This window comes from Capra hircus, chromosome 11 (assembly GCF_001704415.2).
Source record: "Capra hircus breed San Clemente chromosome 11, ASM170441v1, whole genome shotgun sequence".
Taxonomy (NCBI): Eukaryota; Metazoa; Chordata; class Mammalia; order Artiodactyla; family Bovidae; genus Capra; species Capra hircus.
In genome coordinates this window covers 9,249,894-9,277,267 of record NC_030818.1, presented here as the reverse complement: position 1 = coordinate 9,277,267, position 27,374 = coordinate 9,249,894, and positions in this window count along the sequence as shown.

Below are 27,374 nucleotides of genomic sequence, written 5' to 3'. Positions count from 1 at the left end.
ATTGGCCCCCAGATAGCTGACATACGCATGAAAGGAGAGATTTCAGTGAGCCCAACACCTTCACTTCTTTGGGGATCTTCCTATATGGCACTGAAAGAATCCATCTGCCAAAGCAGGAGAGTTAAGAGACATGGGTTCATTCCCTGGGTTGGGAAGATCTCCTGAAGGAGGGCATGGCAACCCACTCCAGTATTCTTACCTGGAGAACCCCATGGACAGAGGAGCCTGGCAGGTTAAGGTCCATAGGGTCACAAAGAGTCAGACATGACTGAAGTGACTTAACATAACAACCCCACACAATTGAAAGCATGTTGCACGCATATCACTCCTTTAGTCAGTGCCCTTTCATCTAGAGTGGATACAAAGACTCCCTCGTGCATCCTTAGCCACCCTCACAGACTCCCTTCTCTGACCTTCTCTACCAGCAGCCATTGGTACCATTTCTCCAATATAGAGGAGGCTCTACTCAATGTTCATTACCTGACACAATCACTCCCATTTTCTGAGTACGCACTTCATGTCAGGATCATGTAAGACACTAAGAAATGGAATATCCATCAAAAACAATCCATTCTCCAGGAGCTCACTGTCTAGTGAATAAAGCAACTGTACAAAAAAGAAAGTCATTTCAGTGTACAAAGCATCAGAATAACACTTGGACAAAGATTTGGTTGAGGCTAGAGAGGTCAGCTCCCCTGAGGAGCTTTCATTGCCTGCTTTACCACTATTGATTTTGTTTTCAACAGTGTTTTTTTTCCAAGTAGATTATGAAGAGTTGTTTTGTCCCTCAAACTTCTGGCACAAAACTTCACATGTACTGCTGCTGCTAAGTCGCTTAGTTGTGTCCAACTCTGTGCGACCCCATAGACGGCAGCCCACCCCGCTTCCCCTGGGATTCTCTAGGCAAGAACACTGGAGTGGGTTGCCATTTCCTTCTCCAATGCGTGAAAGTGAAAAGTGAAAGTGAAGTCGCTCAGTCGTGTCCGACTCTGCGACCCCATGGACTGCAGCCCACCAGGCTCCTCCGTCCATGGGATTTTCCAGGCAAGAGTACTGGAGTGGGGTGCCATTGCCTTCTCCGTCACATGTACTAGGTACTCAATAAACGTTCATCAAGTTATTAATAGCCATAACTAAACATATTTGTGTCCAGCTATTCATTAACCACCTCATGAGAATCAAAGTACAACAGTGAAGTGCATAGCCCCAAGGTGAAGCATCTAAATAAAACTTCCACCCCATTCTTTGCTTTGTTTAGCGCTTCAGCTTAATGATTCCCTAAGCTGTCCCACATTCTCCACCTTCCCTATCCACCACACACATCCACAGACAATGCACCTATGCTTTTTCTGACCTACTGGAATACTGAACAACCTGAAAATGAGGAAACTGCATCTCCAGTAAAACAAACCCTCATCAGCTCGCCTTTCTCCTCACCACCCCCCAGCCCTGCCCTGCTCGCCAGCAATTCCCCTAGGAGGTGGCTCTCTCGCCTTTGTCATAAACAGAATGGAAGTTATTAAAGCCTGAAAAAAACTAACAGTATATCTAATTATAGACTTGAAATTGCAGAGCCAAGCAGTGATGACTGGGCATGCTGAGTTCAGTTCCTTCTGAATATACTTTATTGCCTTGTTTGGTAAATCATTCCCTGTAAAAAGAAGTGATTTGTTGCATTATCTCCAAAGGGGCATCAATAAGATAGCATCCTTTTGCAGAAACAGTTTTTAAAGTTTTCTAAGTGGACTCTCTGGAAAGTGCAACCGTTATCAGCAGGCAAAATGAACTTTAAGGACATATTGAAAGAGTAACAATTTGCATCCATCTCATAAACCTATCTCCTTCTTCAAGTTCTTACTAGCCATGAAAGAACTGCCAATATTTCTTTAAATTGCTGGAGGAACCTGAGTACTTTAGTCAGCAGGAAAAAAAGAACAAAATCATTGCTGTGGTTTCTGTTTGTACTTTGATTCTTGAAAAATATATATGTAAACATATATGTAAAAATAAGCATGTTTTAATCTAAGCCCTTCAAAGCACTTCTGAATGTGAAAATCTTATAACAATGCCCATGTTGTTGTTATCAAATATAAGATGTGAAAAATGTAAAGGCCTTTTTAAAAATTGCTAAAACACTTGTCGCTTAAAGCAATTATTTAGTATAAATATAAAACTATAAAATTTCCTTTTCTTCATATAAAAATGATCTTTCCTATAGTATGAATAGATTACTTGTAGATTAAAAATATTTTTAAATCCATAATAATAATTATTTTCAAAAGAACTTTTATTATTTTGTAAGACAAATTATTTTATTAGTTTTCTTTTCAAAATGTTATTAGGTAGTCTTGGCTTTTTCTTCCTTCAGAAAAATCTAAGCATGTGAAATTTCTAAACTCTCCCTTCAGAATTTCAACAGAAAAATATAGGAATAAGTAAATTTGGGGGGAAAGTGTTAACTTTACAAAATTACATGTTTTTGCTATATTTTTAACTCCAAGTCTTTTTGTCTTTTTTTTAAATATTCTACCAATTTTAGAGATACAAATGACATAAAGCACTGTGTAAATTTAAGATGTATAGCATATGATTTGACTTATCATGAAATGATTATCACAATCAGTTTAGTGAACTATCATCTTTATCAGCACAAAGTGAAAGAAAAAAATTTTAATATTTTTTCCATGTGATAACTCATAATTTACTCTCTTAGCTTTTAATGTAACATAAGACTATGTTAACTACATTACTCTTATTATCTATTACATTCCCAGTACTTATTTTCCTTGTAACTGGTAGTTTGTACCTTTTGACGACCTTCACCCCGGTACAACCCACCTGTAGTCTGATCTCCATTTCTGTGACTTTGTTTCTTGAAGTGTAATTGACCTATAACACTATGTTAGTTTCTGGTATACAGCATACTGATTTGATATTCCTATACATTACTAAATGATCACCATGTTAAGTCTAAACCTGTAAAGTTTAACCGGTTAAGTTAAAATGATGTCACCATACAAAAATATTGTTGGCTATATTCCAAATGCTGTGTATTTTATCTTCACGACTCACTTGTTTTGGAAGTGGGAGTCTACACCTCTTAATCCAGCTCACCTAATTCATTCATCCCCCTACTGCCCATCACTCTAACAACAACTGTTCTCTGTGTCTATAACTCTGTTTTTTCCATGTTTGCTCATCTGAATTATTTTCTACATTCCACATATAAGTGAAATCATATGGTGTTTGTCTTTCTCTGTCTGACTTACTTCACTTAGCCTAATACCCTATAGGTCCATCCATGTTCCAAATGACAAGATTTCATTCATTTTTTATGGATGAGTAGTATTCTTGTTTATATATCTATCCATGTATAATCTCACATATTCTTTATCCATTCATCTGTTGATAGGCAGTTAGGTTCCTGCCATATCTTGGTTATTGCGAATGCAACGACATAGAGGTGCATACATCCTTTGGTATTAGTGTTTTTGTTTCTTTGGAAAAATGCCCTGAAGTGGAATTGTTTGGCTTCCCTGGTGATTCAATGGTCAAGAATCTGCCTGCTCATGCAGCAGACACAGGTTTGATCCCTGGGTTGGGAAGATCCCCTGGAGAAGGAAATGGCAACCCAATCTAGTATTCTTGCCTGAGAAATCCCATGGACATAGGAGTCTGGTGGGCTGCAGTCTATGGGGTCACAAAAGAGTTGGACATGACTTAGCAACTAAACAATAACAAGGGGGATTTGGATCATATATAAGTTCTATTTTTAATTTTTTGGAAAACTTCATACTCTTTTCCGGAGTGGCTGCACCAGTTTACAATCCCACCAACAATGCACAAGAGTTGCCTTTTCTCCACATCTTCTCCAACATTTGTTATTTGTTGTGTTTTTGACAATAGCCGTTCAGACATGTGTAAGGTGATATCTTACTGTGGTTCTGGTTTGTATCTCCCTGATAATCAGTGAGGTTGAGCATCTTATCATGTGACTGGTGGCCATCTGTATGTCTTCTTTAGAAAAATGTCTGTTTTGATCCTCTGCCCATTTTTTAATTCAGTTGTGTTGTATGATTTCTCTATATATTTTGGAGCTTAATCCCTTATCAGACGTATCATTTGAAAATATTTTCTCTCATTCAGTAGGCTTCCTTTTCATTTTATTGGCAGTTTCCTGTGCTGTGCAAGAGCATTTTAGCTTGACGTAGTCACTATTGTTTATTATTACTTTTGCTTCCCTTGCCTGCCGAGACATAGCCAACAAATTATTGCTAACACTTGTTTCAAACAGCATACCGCCTAGGAATCCTTCTAAGAGTTTTATGATTTCGGATTTTACGTTGGTTCTTTAAAGCATTTTTATTTCACTTTGGTATATGGTGTAAGAAAGCAGCCCAGTTTGATTCTTTTGCATGTTCCTGTCCAGTTTCAGCAAATGATTTCCTTACTATCATTTACTGAAGATTTTCCCCTTGCCGTATACTTGCCTCATCATGTAACTGTGAGTTATATTTGAGCTCTCTATTCTGTTCTATTGATCTGTACACTTGTTTTTTGTGCCAATACCACACTCTTTTGATTACTATTTTGTAGAGTAGTTTGAAGTCAGAGATCATGATATCTTCAGCTTTTTCTTCTTTTCCAAGATTGTTTTGCTCTTCAGGGTCTTATTTTTCATGCAAATTTTATAATTATTTATTTTTGTTCTTTGACAAAGTCCATTGGTATTTTGATAGGGATTGCCTTAAAGCTATAGATTGCCTTGGGTAGTGTAGTCATTTTAATATTATTTATTTCAATCCATGAGCATATGTATCTTTTCATTTGTTCTGTCTTCTTCAATTTCTTTCATCAGCATCTTACAGAATTCTGAGTACAGCTATTTCCTTAGTTTTATTCTCAGTTAATTAGTTTTATTCTTGGGTATTTTACTATTTTTGATTTGATTGTAAATGGGATTGTTTTATTAAATTCTCTTTCTAATAGCTCATTATTAGTGTATAGAAAGTGTATAGAAATGCAACAGATTTCTACATATTAATCTTTCATCCTTCAACTTCACTAACATCAGTTACTAGTTTGAATAGTATTTTTGTGAAATTTGTGAGGTTTCTGTATATACTATTATGTTGTTTGTAGACAGTAACAGTTTTATTTTTCCCCTACCAATTTGGATACTTTTATTTCTTTTTCTTGTCTGATTGTTGTGGCAAAGACTTCCAAAAAAATTAAAACTGAAAGTGTTAGTCACCAGGCATGTCCAACTGTTTGTGACCCCATGGACTGAAGCCCACCAAGTTCCTCCGTCCATGGGATTTCCCAGAGAAGAATACTAGAGTGAGTTGCCATTTCCTTCTCCAGGGGATCTTCCCAACCTAGGAATCAAAGCCATGTCTCCTGCAAGAATTGCAGGCAGATTCTTTGCTGTCTGAGCCTCCAGGGAAGCCCCCAAAGACTTCCAATACTATGTTAAATAGAAGTGAGAGTGTTATTCTCTGTCTTTTTCCTAATCTCAGGGGAAACACTTCAGCTTTTCACCATTGAGTGAGAAGTTAGCTATGGGATTGTCTTTCACAGTCTTTATTATGTTGAAGTATGTTCTCTCTAGACCCACTTTCTTGAGAGTTTTTATCATAAGTGGATGTTGAATTTTGCCAAAAGCTTTTTCTGCATCTACTGAAATGATTTTGTTGTTGTTTAGTTGCAAAATCATGTCAGACTCATTTGTGTCCCCATAGTCTTCAGCCCGCCAGGCTCCTCTGTCCATGGGATTTCCCAGGCAGGAATACTGGAATGGGTTACCATTTCCTTCTCCAGGGGATCGTCCTGACCCAGGGACCAAAGCCATGTCTCCTGTACTGGCAGGTGGATTCTTTACCACTGAGCCACCCGGGAAGCCCATTGAGATTACTGTATGATTTTTATTCTTTATTTGTTTATGTGGTATAGCACATGAACATGAATTTGTGGATATTGAACCATTCTTGTATCCCTGGGATAGATCCTACTTGATTATGATTTATAATCCTCTAAATGTATTGTTAAATTCGGTTACTAATGTTTTATTGATAATTTTTGTATCTGTGTTTATCAGTGACATTGGCCTATTTACTTTTTAGTGTGATGACTTTGTTTTTGGTATCAGGGTGATGTTAATCTCGTGAAATGAGCTCAGAAATGTTCCTTACTCTTCAATTTTCTGAGTAGTTTGATTAAGCTAAATATTAACTCTTCTTTAAATATTTGGTAGAATTCATCTGTGAAGCTTTCTGTTCCTACCCTTTTGTTTGTTGGGATTCTTATTATTGATTCAATTTCATTATTGGTAATTGTTTGGTTCATATTTTCTATTACTTTTTGATTTCCTTTTGGGAGTTTGTACATTTTATGAGTTGATCTATTTTTTCTATGATGTCCATTTTATTGGTGTATATTGTCCATAATTGCTTATGATCCTTTTATTTCTCTTCTATCAGTTCCAATTTTCTCTTCATTTATGATTTTATTTAATTTACCCATTCTTTTTTTCCTGATGAGTTTGGCTAAAGGGTTTTCCATTTTGTTTATCTTTCTAAAGAATCAGCTCTTAATTTCATTGAACTTTTCTAATTTTTTTTAGTCTTCATTTATTTCTGCTCCAGTCTTTATTATTTTTTCCCTTATACTAATTCTATGTCTTGTTTGTTCTTTTTCTACTTCCTTTAGATATAAGTTTAAGTAGCTTACTTTATATTTTTCTTGTTTCCTGAGGTAGGCTATTATCAGTATAATTTTCTCTCTTGGAACTGCTTTTGTTACAACCCTGGGCTTCTCAAGGTGGCACAGTGGTAAAGAATTTGCTTGCCAATGTAGGCTACAGATGCAGGTTCAATCCCTGGGTCAGGAAGATTCACTGGGGAAGAAAATGGTAACCCATTCAAGTATTGTTGCCTGGAAAATTTCATGGACAGAAGAGCCTGGTGGGCTACAGTCCGTGGGGTCACAAACAGTCAGACACAACTGAGCATGCGTATGCACAGACATAAACTTTTGATTATTGTGTTTTCATCTTCATTTGTCTCAGGTTTTTTTTCACTGAAGTATAGTTGATTTACAATGTAATGTTAGTTTCAGATGTACAAATAGAGGTTTAATATTATTACAAATTATACTAAATTTAAAGTTATTACAAAATATTGTTATATTCCCTGTTTGGTATATTATCATCTTTCCAGGTAGTTTTTGATTTCCACCTCAGTTTCATCAGTGACTCATTGCTTGCTTATACATAGGTTAGCCTCTGTGTGTTTGTGCTTTTTGCAGTTTATTTCTTATCTCTAGTCCTATACTTCTGTGGTCAGAAAACATACTCGATATGATTTAAATCTCCTGAAACACAACTATATATTTTAGAAATAAATATAGTGAGTGAAATCACTCAGTCGTGTCCGACTCTTTGTGATCCCATGGACTAGTAGCCTACCAGGCTCCTCCCTCCATGGGATTCTCCAGGCAAGAGTACTGGAGTGGGTTGCCATTTCCTTCTCCAGGGGATCTTCCCAACCCAGGGATTGAACCTGGGTCTCCCGCATTCCAGGCAGATGCTTTATTTATTTTTTTAGAAATAAATATATATTTATAAACATTAATTTAATAGAGTCATTTTGTAGTTGAGCATGTGGTTCATACTAGAGAATGTCCTATTTGCACTTGAAAAGCATAGTGCATTCTTCTGCTTTTGGATAAAATGTCCTGATTATATTGGGTGGCCAAAAAATTCTTCTGGGTTTTTCTATAAAATGTTATGGGAAAATCTGAACAATTTTTGGCCAACCCATTTTCTATTTATTTCATCTGATCTAAGATGTCATTTAAGGTTAGTGTTTTCTTATTGATTTTCTCTGGATGTACTGTCCACTGATGTAAATGGGATTTTAAAGTCTCCTATTAATATTATGCACTACTTGGATGTAATCTCAAAAACGACAGAATGATCTCTGTTCGTTTCCAAGGCAAACCATTCAATATCACGGTAATCCAAGCCTATGCCCCAACCAGTAATGCTGAAGAAGCTGAAGTTGAACGGTTCTATGAAGACCTACAAGACCTTTTAGAACTAACACCCAAAAAAGATGTCCTTTTCATTATAGGGGACTGGAATGCAAAAGTAAGAAGTCAAGAAACACCTGGGGTAACAGGCAAATTTGGCCTTGGAATACGGAATGAAGCAGGGCAAAGGCTAATAGAGTTTTGCCAAGATAATGCACTGGTCATAGCAAACACCCTCTTCCAACAACACAAGAGAAGACTCTACACATGGACATGAGAAACACTGGACTGGAAGAAACACAAGCTGGAATCAAGATTGCTGGGAGAAATATCAATCACCTCAGATATGCAGATGACACCACCCTTATGGCAGAAAGTGAAGAGGAACTAAAAAGCCTCTTGATGAAAGTGAAAGAAGAGAGTGAAAAAGTTGGCTTAAAGCTCAACATTCAGAAAAAGAAGATCATGGCATCCGGTCCCATCACTTCATGGGAAATAGATGTTCCCCATCTGACACAGTGGAAACAGTGTCAGACTTTATTTTGGGGGGCTCCCAAATCACTGCAGATGGTGATTACAGCCATGAAATTAAAAGACGCTTACTCCTTGGAAGAAAAGTTATGACCAACCTAGATAGTATATTCAAAAGCAGAGACATTACTTTGCCAACTAAGTTCCGTCTAGTCAAGGCTATGGTTTTTCCAGTGGTCATGTATGGATGTGAGAGTTGGACTGTGAAGAAGGCTGAGCTCCGAAGAATTGATGCTTTTGAACTGTGGTGTTGGAGAAGACTCTTGAGAGTCCCTTGGACTGCAAGGAGATCCAACCAGTCCATTCTGAAGGAGATCAACCCTGGGATTTCTTTGGAAGGAATGACGCTAAAGCTGAGGCTCCAGTACTTTGGCCACTTCATGCGAAGAGGTAACTCATTGGAAAAGACTCTGATGCTGGGAGGGACTCGGGGCAGGAGGAGAAGGGGACGACTGAGGATGAGATGGCTGGATGGCATCACTGACTCGATGGACATGAGTCTGAGTGAACTCCGGGAGTTGGTGATGGACAGAGAGGCCTGGCGTGCTGTGATTCATGGGGTCGCAAAGAGTCGGACACGACTGAGCGACTGAACTGAACAGGCAAAGGGAAAGACAGATATACTAAATCCTTCTTTTAATAGTTTTGGATGTTCTATAATTCGTTGTGACATGTTTCCCTGATGTTGGTCCGCAGCTCTAAGCTCTCTGAACAGCTCTTCACTTTCTCTTTAGCTGTAGCTTTAGCCAAATTTCAACTCCAATCCTGCAGCTTCTCTTTTCTTTTTGTATCAGAACAGGGTAGGAGGGGGATGAAATGCTGTCCAACAGTCTACTTTAAATAGAGGAGAGCAATTTTCCCCTCTCAGAAGAAAGCTCTTCACATCAGGGTATTTATTTTTGAGGAGATTGCTGATTAATTACTTACATTTACATAAAATTAACCTCTTTTCTAACAATTTAGATGGCTTCCAGCTGTTTCTTCTCTCCTTCCCTATCAGTCTGGCACAACACTCTTTATCTTAAAAGGAACAGACCTACTTTTCTAATGCATGATAGAGAAGTATTCTGAAAATATTTACTTAAACAAAACAAAATCAAGGTCTTATGCAAAGCTGTAAATCATCATTTTTTGTGATAATATTGTAATTAAGAAGTTCAAGACCAAAAATCAAATGAAACTGTAATATGACCGATAGTTGACAAAACATACAAAGTACCCAAAACAACCAAACACTTCTTTAATTATTACAGATGGTTAAATGAGCCCACATCCCCATTCAAATTCTCATGCAGCCGTGAGAATGTGTGTGCTGTGTACTGAGTTTCCCCTGCATAAGCAAATAGCTACAGGTGGAATGAATTTCATCTAAAATCAATTTATGAGTTAGAAAAACTTGAAATACTTAATTGGCCATACTTTTGCTTTTCTTCTTAGAGTTTCAAAGGGCAAGTTGTGTATGATTTAACATCATAGGCCTCTTAAGAAAGCCTTCTAGTAAACTTGGATTGATACTGTCTTTGTCGCTCAGAAAATGTTTCTCTTTAAGCAGAATCATAAGATTTAGTTTCTATTCCCTGATCTTTCTTTCTTTTCTTTTTTCTTTAAATTAAAATGTAATTGGCTTATAATATTGTACAAGTTTCACATATAAACATAGTGAATCAATAATATTCTTCATACAGTTATTACAAAATATTGACTATATTTCCTGTTCTGTACATTATAACTTAGTAACTTATTTATTTTATCCTAATAGTTCGTACCTCTTACAGTGTCTTCTATTGCTGCTCCCCTCCCAACCCTGAGATTTTGAATCATCTTTACTATCATTACTCTAAATTCTTTTTCAGGAAACAGGTTGCCTATTCCCTCTTCATTTATTTGGTCTTGTGGATTTTTACCTTTCTCTTTTGTCTGTAGCATAATTTTTCCTTGTCTCTCTTTTTTTTTTTTTTTTGATAAGTGGGACTGTGTTCCTGTCTTACTGGTTGTTTTCCTGGGCTTCCAGCACTGGAGTTTACAGGCTGTTGGGTGGAGCCAAGTCTTGGTGCTGAAATGCGGACCTGTGGGAGACCTCACTCTGATTAATATTCCCTGTGGTCTGAGGTTCCCTGTGCAGTGGTTTGGACTGAGCACTCCCACCATGGAAGTTCATGCCCAACATCCAGGCCGTGAACCAAGATCCCACAAATCACGTGGTGCTGTTAAAAAAAAAAAAAAGGAGCAGAACAATAACAAAGAATTAAAAAATGTAAATTTGGAAAACTAACATAGACATTAGAAAATTGAGAATATAAATGAAACAACCACTGAAAGGTAAAACAGAACCACAATAGCAAATGAACAAATACACAGCCTGAAAAGTCCCTGTCTGTGGGGGGTGGGAGTGGAGCTCAGGTGGGGGTGTGGGATTCAGTCAGAGCAGGGTTTGAGTGGGGTGGGCCTTTGTTCTGACCCAAAGGGGCTTCCTAGGTGGCACAGTGGTAAAGAAATGGCCTGTCAATGCAGGAGATGCAAGAGATGCAGGTGTGATCCCTGGGTGGGGAAGAGCCCCTGGAGTAGGTAACGGCAATCCAATCCAGTGTTCTTACCTGGAAACTTCCATGGACAGAGAAGCCTGGTGAGCTACAGCCTATGGGCTCACGAAAAGGCAGCCGCAACTGAGTGACTGAGCATGACTGAGCACTTGGCCAGAAAAGGCCCTGAGGGGGCTGTGGGCAGGCCCTGGGCTCAACATAGCTGGAGGGGGCCCTCGGCCACAGAGCGGAGAAACAGGCCCAGGACCTCAGGAGGCTCACCAGGGCGCACACGGGCGGAGGCGGGGGTATGCTAGCTGCATTTTTCATGATCCTCTGACCCCTTAAGTTCCCTCTCCATCTGCCTTTGCTCTCCCTCCTGCCCCTCCTCATGCCCCAAGGACCCAGGGAGCCAGAAAGGGCCTCGGAGGGCAGAAGACCAGCCTCAGGACCCTAGCAGGCTCCATGGTGCCTGAGCGGGCAGAGGGAAAAGCTAGCCGTGTCCCCCTCCAATCCCCCAAATCCCAGAGTGTCTCTCCCCATTCCTGTTGATACTCTTGAGGTGCATGGGCCTCTCCAGGTGTAGGAACCCCTCGCATCCCCCAGCCATCCCTCAGAGGTGCCTGTCTCATCCTACGTCCACTTCTCCCCCTTCTTTGCTCCCCTGCATGTCCTACAAGTTTGCTCAGGGATTCCGCCCATCCACGTGCATGTCGAGGTCCCCCACCAGCGTCTGGTAGGTGCCCTAGTTCTGGGAATATGCACATCCCATATCCTCATGCTCCCACATCTTGGCTCTGCCCCCTAACAAGTACTATTTCTATCCCTTACTATTTATTATTATCACTATAATATCCCCTTTCACCTAGCTCTAATGCTTTTTTAAAAATTGTATTTATAATACAGTGAAGTAAATAATGCAGGCTAACACATAATTTCCAGCAGCATCTGTATTACATATTTCATTTTAAATTATTAATGCACAGTGTATAATTATTTGTCATAAATTGTGTTTTTTAGAAGTTTTCCTGGTTGCTGTTGTTTTACTGTTATAGCTGTGTCTTAGATTCTCTCTCTAAAAAATTTGTTACCATAGATATAGGCTAGGATTCAGATTTCATCCTGCAAGTGATTTCAGATGCTGCTGTATTTTTGTCAGAAATAAGTTGCCTTGTAGATGATCACATGGAATTACTCAACTTTCAAACCCTGGTATGTTTCTTTACTTAGTCAAAATTGCATGTTATGGCAACATCCACATAGTTAGCAATGTAAGTTAAGAAAAAAATGATATCTTCCTATATGATTTATATAATTCAAAAAATATATAGTGCTCCTAAGAAATCAAGTTAGATCTCAAATACTGCTGAAAGTATAAAAAGCAAATATTTTTTCTTGCTTTGATTGTACAAGAGAAATAGCCCATGTTAAAGAAATATGCCACCTGGCAAGATATATTAATTTTAAGAACACCTCAGTTAACACAGAAGAAAGATCTATTGATTGTATTAAAATGAAAGAAAAAAACCAAAATGTTGTAAATTGGAAAAAGATAATGTTGACATAAAAATAATTATCATCACAACTACTGTACATAAGTAACAGTGGCAGTTGTACAAAGACGTAGAAGCCATTATTCCTCAACTATATATGAAAATAACAAATATGTGACTTATTCAGGTCATATTCCGAAGAGACAAAATTTCTGTCCCAATAAGTTAATATACAATAGCATTTAAAATATTGTACATTTTATAAACATGTTTTGTGAATTCAACAAGTAAATTAAATATTTTCATGTCCATTCTAAAAAGTATTTAAAACGCTTATAAGAATACCCAATGATCATCAAGATGAAATGCAATCAGCTACTGTCCCATGCAAATCAATGACATTTAGCAAATATTAATATGTATATCCATACATTAAAACCATATGTAAGTATATAATACATAAAATCAAATACTATATTATTATATTAATGTTTAAAATAAAATCATGTTCGTATTGTACCATGGTGAAATCAAAAGCATCATGTTAGAAATAGATTACAAATACTCATGCAGGCTTCATGATGGGATGGTGTTGTGAACCAAGTGGAAATTGTTGAGGAAACTCTCCATGAAAAATTCCTGCCTATATGTGAGGAGTACATGCATGCTCAGTCCCATCCCAAGCTTTGCAGCCCTACGGACTGTAGCCCACCAGGCTCCTCTGTCCATGGGGTTTTCCAGGCAAGAATACTGGACTGGGTTGCCATTTTCTCCTCCAGGGTAAATCTTTGTGACCCAGAGATTGAACCTGATATAATTAACTTTAGGCAGGTTGATAAGTAGTCCAAGGCCCCCTTAAGAAAGAGGTATATAGTCTTTGCCTGAGTGGCGTAGGCCCCGTAAGCACCAATCCATACATCTTACTCAAGGATATGTTTTCCTTAGGCTCTGTGTTAATGATTATATAGGAACAATATATCTTGCCTGAGAACATGTTTTTCCTTAGTTCAGTTCAGTTCAGTCACTCAGTCGTGTCCGACTCTTTGCGACCCCATGAATCGCAGCACCCCAGGCCTCCCTGTCTATCACCAACTCCCGGAGTTCACTCAGACTCATGTCCATTGAGTCAGTGATGCCATCCAGCCATCTCATCCTTGGTCGTCCCCTTCTCCTCCTGCCCCCAATCCCTCCCAGCATCAGAGTCTTTTCCAATGAGTCAACTCTTTGCATGAGGTGCCCAAAGTACTAGAGCTTCAGCTTTAGCATCATTCCTTCCAAAGAAATCCCAGAGCTGATCTCCTTCAGAATGGACTGGTTGGATCTCCTTGCAGTCCAAGGGACTTTCAAGAGTCTTTTCCAACACCACAGTTCAAAAGCATCAATTCTTCGGAGCTCAGCCTTCTTCACAGTCCAACTCTCACATCCATTCATGACTACTGGAAAAACCATAGCCTTGACTAGACGGACCTTTGTTGGCAAAGTAATGTCTCTGCTTTTGAATATGCTGTCTAGGTTGGTCATAACTTTTCTTCCAAGGAGTAAGTGTCTTTTAATTTCATGGCTGCAATCACCATCTGCAGTGATTTGGGAGCCCCCAAAAATAAAGTCTGACACTGTTTCCACTGTTTCTCCATCTATTTCCCATGAAGTGATGGGACCAGATGCCATGATCTTCGATTTCTGAATGTTGAGCTTTAAGCCAGCTTTTTCACTCTCCTCTTTCACTTTCATCAAGAGGCTTTTTAGTTCCTCTTCACTTTCTGCCATAAGGGTGGTGTCATCTGCATATCTGAGGTGATTGATATTTCTCCCGGCAATCTTGATTCCAGCTTGTGTTTCTTCCAGTCCAGCGTTTCTCATGATGTAGTCTGCATATAAGTTAAATAAGCAGGGTGACAATATACAGCCTTGATGTACTCCTTTTCCTATTTGGAACCAGTCTGTTGTTCCATGTCCAGTTCCTACTGTTGCTTCCTGACCTGCATACAGATTTCTCAAGAGGCAGGTCAGGTGGTCTGGTATTCCCATCTCTTTCAGAATTTTCCACAGTTTATTGTGATCCACACAGTCAAAGGCTTTGGCATAGTCAATAAAGCAGAAGTAGATGTTTTTCTGGAACTCTGTTGCTTTTTCCATGATCCAGCGGATGTTGGCAATTTGATCTCTGGTTTTCCTTAAGTCCTGTGCTAATGATTATATGACAACAATATGTCTTGCTTGAAGGCATGTTTCTCCTTCTTAACAGAGATCTGTTCTTTTTGGCTTATCTTGCACTGATGCATACTCAGGATGTATGCCATGGGAAAGGGATCTGGTAACACTTTTACAACCTTGAGATATTTTTTTGGCCTATTGCTAGCAACCAATGAGTGGAGTATTCTCTTTCATCCCCTTCTGATGTCTATGTCAGAAGTCTTCTTTGTTTCTTTTCAATAAACTCTCTTTCTTCAACACAAGTCTTGAGTGGTTTCCGTTAGCTGCCCAGATCTTCCTGGCTCAGTGAGGGAATTCCTCCCCTCACAAGAGCCATGAGCTCAGGTACAGCCTACACTCTGTGACTTTATGACATCGGGACGGGTTTCAAACCCATGTCTCCTGTGTCTTCTGCATTGCAGGCAGATTCTTTATCATTTGAGCCATTGCTGCTGCTGCTGCTGCTAAGTCGCATCAGTCGGCCATTGGGGAAGCCCCAACTATATATGAAATGCATGCTTACTGGAAGCTCTCTCCTCTGGCTTACAATGGGGAAAAGTGCCTTTGAAATACGTTTTTAGGAACAAAAATCTCTAACAAGATATAGGAATATACTTTCTGGTATATTAATAGAAAATGAGCAAAAAGGAAAAGTAAAGAAATGGGCAATTAAAAATCAACAAAGAAAAATATCAATTTGTATGGGGAAAAGACTTTGATTTTTAAAAAAGGAAATCATGCTGCTGCTGCTAAGTCACTTCAGTCATGTCCGACTCTGTGCGACCCCAGAGACGGCAGCCCACCAGGTTCCCCCGTCCCTGGGATTCTCCAGGCAAGTACACTGGAGTAGGTTGCCATTGCCTTCTCCAGTGCATGAAAGTGAAAAGGGAAAGTGAAGTCGATCAGTCATGTCCGACGCTTAGCGACCCCATGGACTGTAGCCTACCAGGCTCCTCCATCCATGGGATTCTCCAGGCAAGAGAAAGGAAATCATAGGTATCTGTTTTACCTTTTGAATAGAGACATACAAAGAATCTGCCAGCAATTCAGACCTGGGTTCAATCCCTTGGTCAGGATGATCCCCTAAAGAAGGGAATGGCTACTCACTCCAGTATTCTTGCCTGGAAAATTCCATGGACAGAGAAGCCTGCCAGGCTATAGTCCATGTGGTCACAAAAAGTCGGACACAACAGAGAGATTAACACACTTTCATACAAAATTAAGGTAAATGCCTTCATATTTTGAATTTGTTAGGAGAAAGTTTATTTGCAATGAATGTACCTAATTTACAAAAAGCAGCAATTGTTTTGGTTCTTAAATATGTAGTTTTAGATTTTAATACATTCAGCTTAAATGACCTTCAGTAGTATGCAATGTCTAGTATTTTAAAAATAACAACAGGGTTTCGATCTTCTAAAGGTAATTCACAATATATTTATAACATTCCCATAAAAAAGTTGGTAGTGACCTGAATATTATTATTTTTAATAATACTAGCCACACTGAAATCATACAGAAGATGTTTCGATGGGCTAATACTTATAAATATTTAAGATTGCCACTGTGTTATGAAGAAACATCAAGCATGGCAATATTTTAATTTGAAAACAAGATAAGAAGTATATTTTAAATATATTATAGATAATTGGTATTCCTTTAAAGCCGGGAAAGTAAAATTATAGTAAATTCTGGTTTTCACATACTTAAGATAGGAAACTTAAAATAATGTGTCTTAAAAAAAAAATACTGTATCTTAATACACTGCCTCTTTACTTTTTCATTATTTTTTCAACTACTTTTACAGTCTTTCTATATTGTTTGCTCATAAAAAGTATTTTACTTGTGATCTATGCACCAATGAACACGTGTTCAGTGCCCCATGACGATCAGTCAGTTCAGTCGCTCAGTCGTGTCCAGCTCTTTTCGACCCCATGAATCACAGCACGCCAGGCCTCCCTGTCCATCACCAACTCCCGGAGTTCACTCAAACTCATGTCCATCGAGTCAGTGATGCCATCCAGCCATCTCATCCTCTGTCGTCCCCTTCTCCTCCTGCCCCCAGTCCCTCCCAGCATCAGAGTCTTTTCCAATGAGTCAACTCTTTGCATGAGGTGGCCGAAGTATTGGAGTTTCAGCTTTAGCATCAGTCCTTCCAATGAACATCCAGGACTGATCTCCTTTAGGATGGACTGGTTGGATCTCCTTGTAGCTCAAGGGACTCTCAAGAGTCTTCTCCAACACCACAGTTCAAAAGCATCAATTCTTCGGTGCTCAGCTTTCTTCACAGTCCAACTCTCACATCCACACACGACCACTGGAAAACCCATAGCCTTGACTAGACAGACCTTTGTTGGCCAAGTAATATCTCGTTTTTTAATATGCTATCTATGTTGGTCATAACTTTCCTTCCAAGGAGTAAGTGTCTTTTAATTTCCTGGCTGCAGTCACCATCTGCAGTGATTTTGGAGCCCAAAAAGATAAAGTCTGACACTGTTTCCACTGTTTCCCCATCTATTTCCCATGAAGCGATGGGACCAGATGCCATCCATGATCTTTATTTTCTGAATGTTGAGCTTTAAGCCAAGTTTTTCACTCTCTTCTTTCACTTATCACCCTGTGACGATAAAGGGAGGCAAATAATCTTCTATGCCACTAATGAAATAGACATTTTTATAACCTTCCAGAAGTCATATGAGGAAAAAATAAGGAACGCATGTTCATAATTGTAAACTTCTTTCCTTTCACCCAGGGATACTGAGATCTTGCCAGGCACATCCCTGTGTCCCCAGATCATTCAATTCACTGGACTAGAAAGTCCCTATAACTTGTATTTTCCTTATACACGTCTTTCTGTCTCTCTAAATCTGTGCAAAGTTTTCTCCCACAAGACAACTCTGAGTCTGTGACAAATCCCACAACATGCATTATCTCCCACTAAGCCCTTTAAAGACCCAGGCCTGCTGAAAAGTAAGCTCCGTTAAAATATTACCCAAGAAAATAAAGTAACCCATGTAGGAACTTCCATAAAAGGATGATTCTGTGTTATTTAAGGGAAAAAAAAAAACAACAAAAAACCAGCCTGGATAGAAGTTGTCAGGGCCCCTCCTCAGATGTCAGGGCACAGATGGAGGCACTCTTTTCCTGAAGATGTTGTCATATGCTGGCACTTGTCCCAAAGCCACTTGTCCCCTCAGCCGGTCCTGAGGGGGAAAAAATGTCTCTTGGCCTCGGAGTAGAATGGCGACTAAGTATGTGGGCAGGTTGCGCCTGAGCCCCTGCGCACAGACGAAAGGATGGGTTCATGCGCCACCTGCTGGCCACTAAAGGCAGAGCGGGGTACTCAGGTTATAAATCACTCAGTGTCAATGTCCCCAGTTCAGTTCAGTTCAGTTCAGTCGCTCAGTCGTGTCAGACTCTTTGCGACCCCATGGACCGCAGCACGCCAGGCCTCCCTGTCCATCACCAACTCCAGGAGCCTATTCAAGCTCATGTCCATTGAGTCGGTGATGCCTTCAATCTTTCCCAGCATCAAGGTCTTTTCAAATGAGTCAGTTCTTCGCATCATGTGGCCAAAGTATTGGAGTTTCAGCTTCAACATCAGTCCTTCCAATGAACACCCAGGACTGATCTCCTTTAAGATGGACTGGTTGGATCTCCTTACAGTCCAAAGGACTTTCAAGAGTCTTCTCCAACACCACATCAATTCTTCGCCGCTCAGCTTTCTTTGTAGTCCAACTCTCACATCCACACATGACCACTGGAAAAACCATAGCCTTGACTAGATGGACCTTTGTTGGCAAAGTAATGTCTCTGCTTTTTAATATGCTGTCTAGGTTGGCCATAACTTTCCTGCCAAGGAGCAAGCGTCTTTTTATTTCGTGGCTGCAATCACCACCTGCAGTGACTTTGGAGCCCAGAAAAATAACGTCTGTCACTGTTTCCACCGTTCCCCCATCTATCTGCTGTGAAGTGATGGGCCAGATGCCGTGATGCTAATGGCACTGGCGACAGGAATCCCGGCTGCTCCTGCTCATGCCCATACACGGGGCCACGTCAGGAAACTGGGCGCCTGTGCCTGCCCGAGCTCTCTCACACCAGCAGCCCACCCAGTGTTGATGGAGCCTAACACATTCACACTCATTCACACGCTTAAGCAATTTTGCATCCAAATAAGCTCTGTTTGTATAATTGGAAAGCTGAGACCCAGAAAGAGGTACTGGTTTAGGGGACAGTATGTGGGCAGAACCCAGAAGAAAAGTAGGGATTCCAGCATCCTCGGCCAGTCCTCAATCCCTGCTATTAGGGTTAGTTTGGAAATGAAAGACCCTAAGATGCAGCACTTAGGTGTGCTGGAAATAGACTGTGCCACTGGGCACCATGAGAGGGTGATTAAGGAAGAAGAGACCCTGTAAGTGACAAGGGAGAAAGGAGAAAGAGGTTGGAGCTGGCTCTGTCATGGGTCAGAGACCTCCATCCCACTGGCAACATGTTGAGAGGCCCATAGTGATAAACCGAACGTCGCTCCTCGTATCAGTAAACAAAGGATGCTAGAGTCACTGGTGTGGTCGCAGCCATTGCCAACAGGGAGCTGGGGAGCCTGGAGGGAACGCACGAAGGAAAATAATGCCTGCCATCTCACAGCCACCAGACCGGAGCCGCTCCTGTGGTGAGCCCTGAGGAAACTCAGGGTGTGAAAGCATGGGATACTGGCCCCAGATAGGTGAGGATCAAAAGGATGATTCCAGTGTTCCCAAACTCTGGCATCTTCCCATACATAGAAAAGTGCCAAGTTCCTTAACTTTGTTATAGGGAAGAGCCAGTTACGAGGCCCTGTTGGATCTTTCTCCTTGACTTTACTTCCTGTTGCTTTTGTTCACTAAAGAGATACTGTCCATGCATAATGGCCTGCCTCAGGGAACCTTCTCCCTCTGCTTCAATGTTAAACCGAAATGCCTTATTTAAGACCCTGTCTACCCGTAGATGGCTACAGGAAGGAAGAAATTAACACATCCCTCCCCAAGGCTGGCCACTCCAGGAGAAATTTTCAGGATTAATGACCTTTTTGCTTTACCTGGGATTCCTGGTAGCGCAGCTGGTAAAGAATCCTCCTGCAATGCAGGAGATATCGGTTCCATTCTGGGTTGGGAAGATCTGCTGGAGAAGGGATAGGCTACCCACTCCAGTATTCTTGGGCTTCCCTGGTGGCTCAGATGGTAAAGAATTTGCCTGCAATGAAGGGTACTTGGGTTCGATCCCTGGGTGGGGAAGATCCCCTGGAGGAGGGCATGGCAACCCACTCCAGTATTCTTGCCTGGAGAATCCCCCTGGACAGAGGAGCCTGGTGGGCTACAGTCCATGGGGTCACATAGAGTGGGACACAACTGAGTGACTAAGCATAGCATAGCATATCCTTGAGAGAAGAGACTTAGTTTTCTTTCAGACATCAATTCAATAAGATAAAATTGTTGGCCTCCCTTACAATTCAGGATTACCAGACAAATTTCAGGCCATGATGTGTGCCCAGATGAAAATATGAGCCTTTGGGGAGGCTGCTCAACAAGAAGTAATACAGCTGGGAGGGCCTGCTTTGCCCTCTTTGTAGTCTTATCTCTAGTTTGAGCTCATCACTTCATGGCAAATAGATGGGGAAACAGTGGCTGACTTTATTTCTGGGGGCTCCAAAATCACTGCAGATGGTGATTGCAGCCATGAAATTAAAAGACGCTTACTCTTTGGAAGGGTAAGTTACCAACCTAGACAGCATATTAAAAAGCAGAGACATTACTTTGCCAACAAAGGTCAGTCTAGTCAAGGTTATGGTTTTTCCTGTGGTCATGTATGGATGTGAGAGTTGGACTGTGAAGAAAGCTGAGCGCCAAAGAATTGATGTGGTGTTGGAGAAGATTCTTGAGAGTCCCTTGGACTGCGAGGAGATCCAACCAGTCCATCCTAAAAGAAATCAGTCATGAGTGTTCATTGGAAGGACTGATGCTAAAGCTGAAACTCCAGTACTCTGGCCACCTGAGACGAAGAGCTGACTCATTGGAAAAGACCCTGATGCTGGGAGGGATTGAGGGCAGGAGGAGAAGGGGATGACAGAGGATGAGATGGCTGCATGGCATCACCGACTCAATGGACATGAGTTTGGGCAAACTCCGGGAGTTGGTGATGGGCAGAGAGGCCTGGCGTGCTGCAGTCCATGGGGTCGCAAAGAGTCGGACACGACTGAGCGACTGAACTGAAGGGAGCTGAGTCTGAGATTCAGACGCAGTGCCTTGTCCAGGCGGGAAATCCAACGGCCATCCTGGACCATGAACAGCCTTAATGATGGAAAGTACATATTAATATTCTGGAGCAGAAAGACAGATGATCTGTGAACTGACCTGATGGAAATTCCAGGATTAATTTGGACTGCCTGCCTCTAGGGCTTTTTGTTTGTTTGTTTTTATACGAAAAGAAACATCTCTTTCCTAATTGTGGCATTAATATATATATTTCTAGACTATGTAGCCAACTCTAATTCTAAGAAAAGTATTAATACAAGTTTTCCATAGGGTAACTGTTTGACCTTGGAGAAGAGAGGTCCCTTCTTTGGGACATATCCCCCTACCCACCATCACAGAGGCAAATGTGGATGCAGGTTGTGCAATTCTGACACCTGATGCTTTTGCCTGACATTCCTGTTTTGTTCGATTGAGTATGGCAGGAGTGCAAAGGGTGCTGTGGGGCTGGGGGGCAGGACCCCTGAAATTGCCTCATGAGCAGAACCTTTGTATGTTGCCCATGCATGCTTGGAAAACAGGGCTCTCACATGACAAGGCTTTCTTCTGGCCTTTACATGGACATAGGGACTGGTTGATTGGAGGATTTTTGCCCCATGTGCCCCAGTGTTAAGGAGCATTTAGTGCTTATGAGCACTTGAGTAGCACTCCAGTGTGACATTCCATCCAGCATATATGAAGCCTGACAATGTCTCCTGGCTGTCACTTGCTTGTGAGTGAAAGTCACTCAGTCTTGTCCGAGTCTTTGCAACCCCATGGACTATACAGTCCAAGGACTTCTCTAGGCCATACTGGTGTGGGTAGCCTTTCTCTTCTCCAGGGGATCTTCCCAACCTAAGGATCGAACCCAGGTCTCCCACATTGCAAGTGGATTCTTTACCAGTTGAGCCACAAGGAAAGCCCAAGAATATTAGAGTGGGTAGCCTATCCTTCTCTAGCAGATCTTCCCAACCCAGGAATTGAACCAGGATCCCCTGAAATGCAGGTGGATTCTTTACCAACTGGGCTATCAGGGAAGTCCCTGAGAACATGCTTATGCAACTGTATATCTAACCTTTCACTGTACAATTTGAAAACCGAGGCCCAAAAAGAGGCAAGTACTGACCCAGCGGCAGAGCTGCCGCTCACTGCTCCAGCGAGTGAGGTCCTACAAGGCCTTCTAGAACTAACATCCAAAAAAGATGTCTTTTTCATTATAGGGGACTGGAATGCAAAGTAGAAAGTCAAGAAACACCTGAGTAACAGGCAAATTTGGCCTTGGAGTACAGAATGAAGCAGGGCAAAGGCTAATAGAGTTTTGCCAAGAGCACGCACTGGTCATAGCAAACACCCTCTTCCAACAACACAAGAGAAGACTACACATGGACATCACCAGATGGTCAACATCGAAATCAGATTGATTATATTGTCTGGAGACAAAGATGGAGAAGCTCTATACAGTCAGCAAAAACAAGACCAGGAGCTGACTGTGGCTCAGATCATGAACTCCTTATTGACAACTTCTGACTTAAATTGAAGAAAGTGGGAAAAACCACTAGACCATTCAGGTATGACCTAAATCAAATCCCTTATGACTATACAGTGGAAGTGAGAAATAGATTTAAGGGACAAGATCTGATAGACAGAGTTCCTGATGAACTATGGACGGAGGTTCATGACATTGTACAGGAGACAGGGAGCAAGATCATCCTCAAGAAAAAGAAATGCAAAAAAGTAAAATGGCTGTCTGAGGAGGCCTTACAAATAGCTGTGAAAAGAAGAGGAGTGCAAAACAAAGGAGAAAAGGAAAGATAAACCCATTTGAATGCAGAGTTGCAAAGAATGGCAAGAAGAGATAAGAAAGCCTTCGTTAGTGATCAATGCAAAGAAATAGAGGAAAATAATAGAATGGGAAAGACTAGAGATCTCTTCAAGAAAACTGGAGATACCAAGGGAACATTTCGTGCAAAGATGGGCTCAATAAAGGACAGAAATGGTATGGACCTAACAGAAGCAGAAGATATTAAGAAGAGGTGGCAAGAATACACAGAACTGTACAAAAAAAATCTTCACAACCCAGATAATCAAAATGGTGTGATCACTCATCTAGAGCCAGACATCCTGGAATGTGAAGTCAAGTGGGCCTTAGAAAGCATCACGATGAACAAAGCCAGTGGAGGTGATGGAATTCCAGTTGAGCTCTTTCAAATCCTAAAAGACGATGCTGTGAAAGTGCTGCACCCAATATGCCAACAAATTTGGAAAACTCAGCAGTGGCCACAGGACTGGAAAATGTCAGTTTTCATTCCAATCCCAAAGAAAGACAATGCCAAAGAATGCTCAAACTACTGCACAGTTGCACTCATCTCACATGCTGACAAAGTGATGCTCAAAATTCTCCAAGCCAGGCTTCAACAGTATGTGAACCATGAACTTCCAGATGTTCAAGCTGGTTTTAGAAAAAGCAGAGGAACCAGAGATCAAATTGCCAACATCTTCTGGATAATCGAAAAAGCAAGAGAGTTCCAGAAAAAAACATCTATTTCTGCTTTACTGACTATGCCAAAGCCTTTGACTGTGTGGATCACAAGAAACTGTGGAAAATCCTGAAAGAGATGGGAATACCAGACCTCCTGACCTGCCTCTTGAAAAATTTGTATGCAGGTCAAGAAGCAACAGTTAGAACTGGACATGGAACAACAGACAGGTTCCAAATAGGAAAAGGAGTACATCAAGGCTGTATATTGTCACCCTGCTTATTTAACTTATATGCAGAGTACATCATGAGAAACACTCGGCTAGATGAAGCATAAGCTGAAATCAAGATTGGCGGGAGAAATATCAATAACCTCAGATATGCGGATGACACCACCCTTATGGCAGAAAGTGAAGAAATAAAAAGCCTCTTGATGAAAGTGAAAGAGGAGAGTGAAAAAGTTGTCTTAAAACTCAACATTCAGAAAATGAATATCATGCCATCCAGTCCCATCACTTCATGGCAAATAGATGGAGAAACAGTGGAAACAGTGGCAGACTTTATTTTCTTGGGCTCCAAAATCACTGCAAGTGGTGACTGTAGCCATGAAATAAAAAGACGCTTGCTCCTTGGCAAAACAGTTATGACCAACCTAGATAGCATATTGAAAAGCAGAGACATTACTTTGCCAACAAAGATCCATCTAGTCCAGGCTATGGTTTTTCCTGTAGTCAGGTATGGATGTGAGAGTTGGACTATAAAGAAAGCTGAGCGCCAAAGAATTGATGCTTTTGAACTGTGGTGTTGGAGAAGACTCTTGAGAGTCCCTTGGACTGCAAGGAGATCCAACCAGTCCATCCTAAAGGAGATCAGTCCTGGGTGTTCATTGGAAGGACTGATGTTGAAGCTGAAACTCCAATACTTTGGCCACGTGATGTGAAAAACTGACTCACTGGAAAAGACCCTGATGCTAGGAAAGGTTGAAGGCAGGAGGAGAAGGGGATGACAGAGGATCAGATGGTTGGATGGCATTACCGACTCAATGGACTTGAGTTTGGGTAAATTCCAGGAGTTGGTGATGGACAGAGAGGCCTGGCGTGCTGTGGTTAATGGGGTCACAAAGAGTCGGACAGGATTGAGTGACTGAACTGAACTGAACTGAACTGACCCAGACTCTAGGAGGTGGTAAGAGTTCAGATTAGCAAGTATTACAGTTTTGTGTAGGCCAGCGCTCAGCCCACAGGATGAACAAATGAAAGCTCAAAAGTCCTAGGGAGAATGCGGCCCATGTCGTCTCCATTTGTGCTCAGTGTCCTCTGTGCATCCACACATCCATCCATCCCGTGTACACCTCTGTGTACCCACAGGTGCACAGAAGCATGCAAACCGGGTGTGTGGTTAAATAAAGGCAGACGCTGGAGAATAGTAACAACAGGGAAAGAAGAAAGGTTGGGGGTAGATTTGGAATGAGGCAGTGGCATCTGTTTTCCTAGCTACATGCTCACAGTCCCAGAGATAGGGAGAGGAATTCTTAAGGTTCCTGGGGATCTGTGTTGTCCAGGACATTCTTGGTCCAGGCTCAATAGGATAGGACTTGTGTTCTGCAGTTCACCCGTATTAGCACCTGAAACTGTAAGCCCATACTCCCTAGTAGACAGTGGTTACGGGAGAGAAGGCCTTGGTATCTTTCTGTGTAAATAGGGGTGCTTAACGTGGGTGAACCCAGGGGTTTCACATGCTCATGGATTGTCTCTTGACCTTGGCTCTTAACGGAATTTCTCTTGCTGTGCTCAACCCTCATCACCTACACCTTTGACCATTTGGCAGGAGGCACCCAAACATAACCCAGGGTAGCCCAATGCAAGCCAGGGCACAAATGTGATCCCCCTGGCAATACCAATCACCAATCTGTGACCCACTGTGCTCTGAAGTCTTTGGAAAAATGCTTCCTACTACCAGGAGGTTTTTAGAACTGACAGTTCCGGTTTAGGGATAGAGAAGAGTATACTACAACTCTGTAGATCAAAGTCTGGGATCCAGGGAAAAGACTCCTCCTTGTTGGACCCTCGGGATCTTCATCTGAATATATGAGGATATAATTGTTTTGGGTAAGGTGATGCTTTATGAAGAAAGAGGACACCTCACAGATGGACAGAAAAGTGGGAAAAGGGAGCTCCTAAAGTTGATTGCACTTGGAGCCTGTAGATTCTACTCCTTTGCCCTTATAAGGAGAGCCACCGACTTAAGGACACCCAAGCAAAGGTGCCAGCTTGTCTGGTGGTGTTCCTGTCTGGGCTTGTATTTCTAGCACTGGCCACCAAGAGGCAGGCAGCATGCTATGCCATTGGTGCCCGCTAAGCTTCACAGGCGGAACTGGTGCAGAAAGAGTGTGTGTGTCCTCCTGCTTCAGAAGTAACTAGATTTGATTGAAAGAGGGACCATAAGAAATGGAATGTTGAAAAAGAAACCTTACTTCCTCAGTCATAGGGTCCAGGCACCCACATTCGCTGCCTAATCAACTCACTTCACTGGAAGCACTGAAAAGAACAAGATGTTCTGTTGTATCCAAACATTCAGAGACTGGACTGAGAAAAGTCCAGAATGAGAGACTTTTCTGTTGCTATAGACTTTGGCTCAGCCCTCATCACCTACAACTCAGGCCATTTGGCAGGAGGCACCCAAACATAAGCCAAGGAAGCCCAATGAAGGCCAGGCCACACATGTAATCACCCTGACGACACCAATCCCCTTTTTCTTCATTGTGTGCATGTGTTGGGGTTGTAGTAGCAGAGGATGAAGGGACTGTCCTTCCTGGCCAAAGCAGGTTGTTAGTTGTTGGAAGCCTAGTCGATCTATCACATTGATACCCCAGGCCATAGCTGGCAGGGTGAGACGATGAGTGCTGGGACCAAGTTCAGTTAACACATATCTTAATCCTGAGCCTCAGAGGATTCACCTGTTTCTCCGCGCTGGCCACAGGCAAGATGACTTTGAAAATGCCCCTACTGTCCTCTAATGGGGGAACAGAATTTGTCACGAGGGTGTCTCCCTGTGACAATGTCCCAGGCACTGTCTTTGCAGAGGTCCACCCCGGAGATCTTTGAGAAGCTGGTCAAATGGTTTCAACTACTCCAAATTCTCATGCAAGGGGCAGGTACCAACAGGGGGCAAAGACAGCAACAACATCCAGTGCTGGTCTAAGGTAAGAAAGGGATAGAGGTCTCTCCATACTCAGGACCCAAAGATAACTGGGGTATTAAGCCTAAAACCCAGATTCAAATCTGGGGAGTTCCTTGAGGCCTTTTTAAGACTTTTCCATATGAGTGGCCCCCAGGACCACTCTCAAAGAATCTGGATCTCCTTTGCACCAGCTATATGGTAGTGTAGAAAGACACTTTTCACATATTTGTTGAAATAGTAAGGAATTATTTACTATTGTTTTTACTTTTCATGAGGCCATATATACCCTTGCATATTGCTACTGCTTTGATTTTTTTAGGTATACACCCTAGGTATTCTAGCAGCCATCTGCTCCACTGCCTGGCAGACGTGTTCCAAGCCTTGCAAATCATCTCTTAGTAGGGACATACAAGGGTATGGGGTTAAGCTATTTTATAACTTTCTCTGAAACTTGTTATGTTACAGACACATCAAGTCATTGCAGGCCCAAGGGTTCAAGAGCTGTGTTTTGACTTGTCTTCAAATTACCCCATAAAGTAAGTCAGTCAATTGCTATAGCAATTCAGCCATTTAAAACAGAGGATATATATGTATACATACAGGTGATTCACTTTTGCTATACAGCAGAAAATAGTACAACCTTGTAAAGCAGTTAACTATACACCAAAAAATTTTTGAAAATTAAATCACT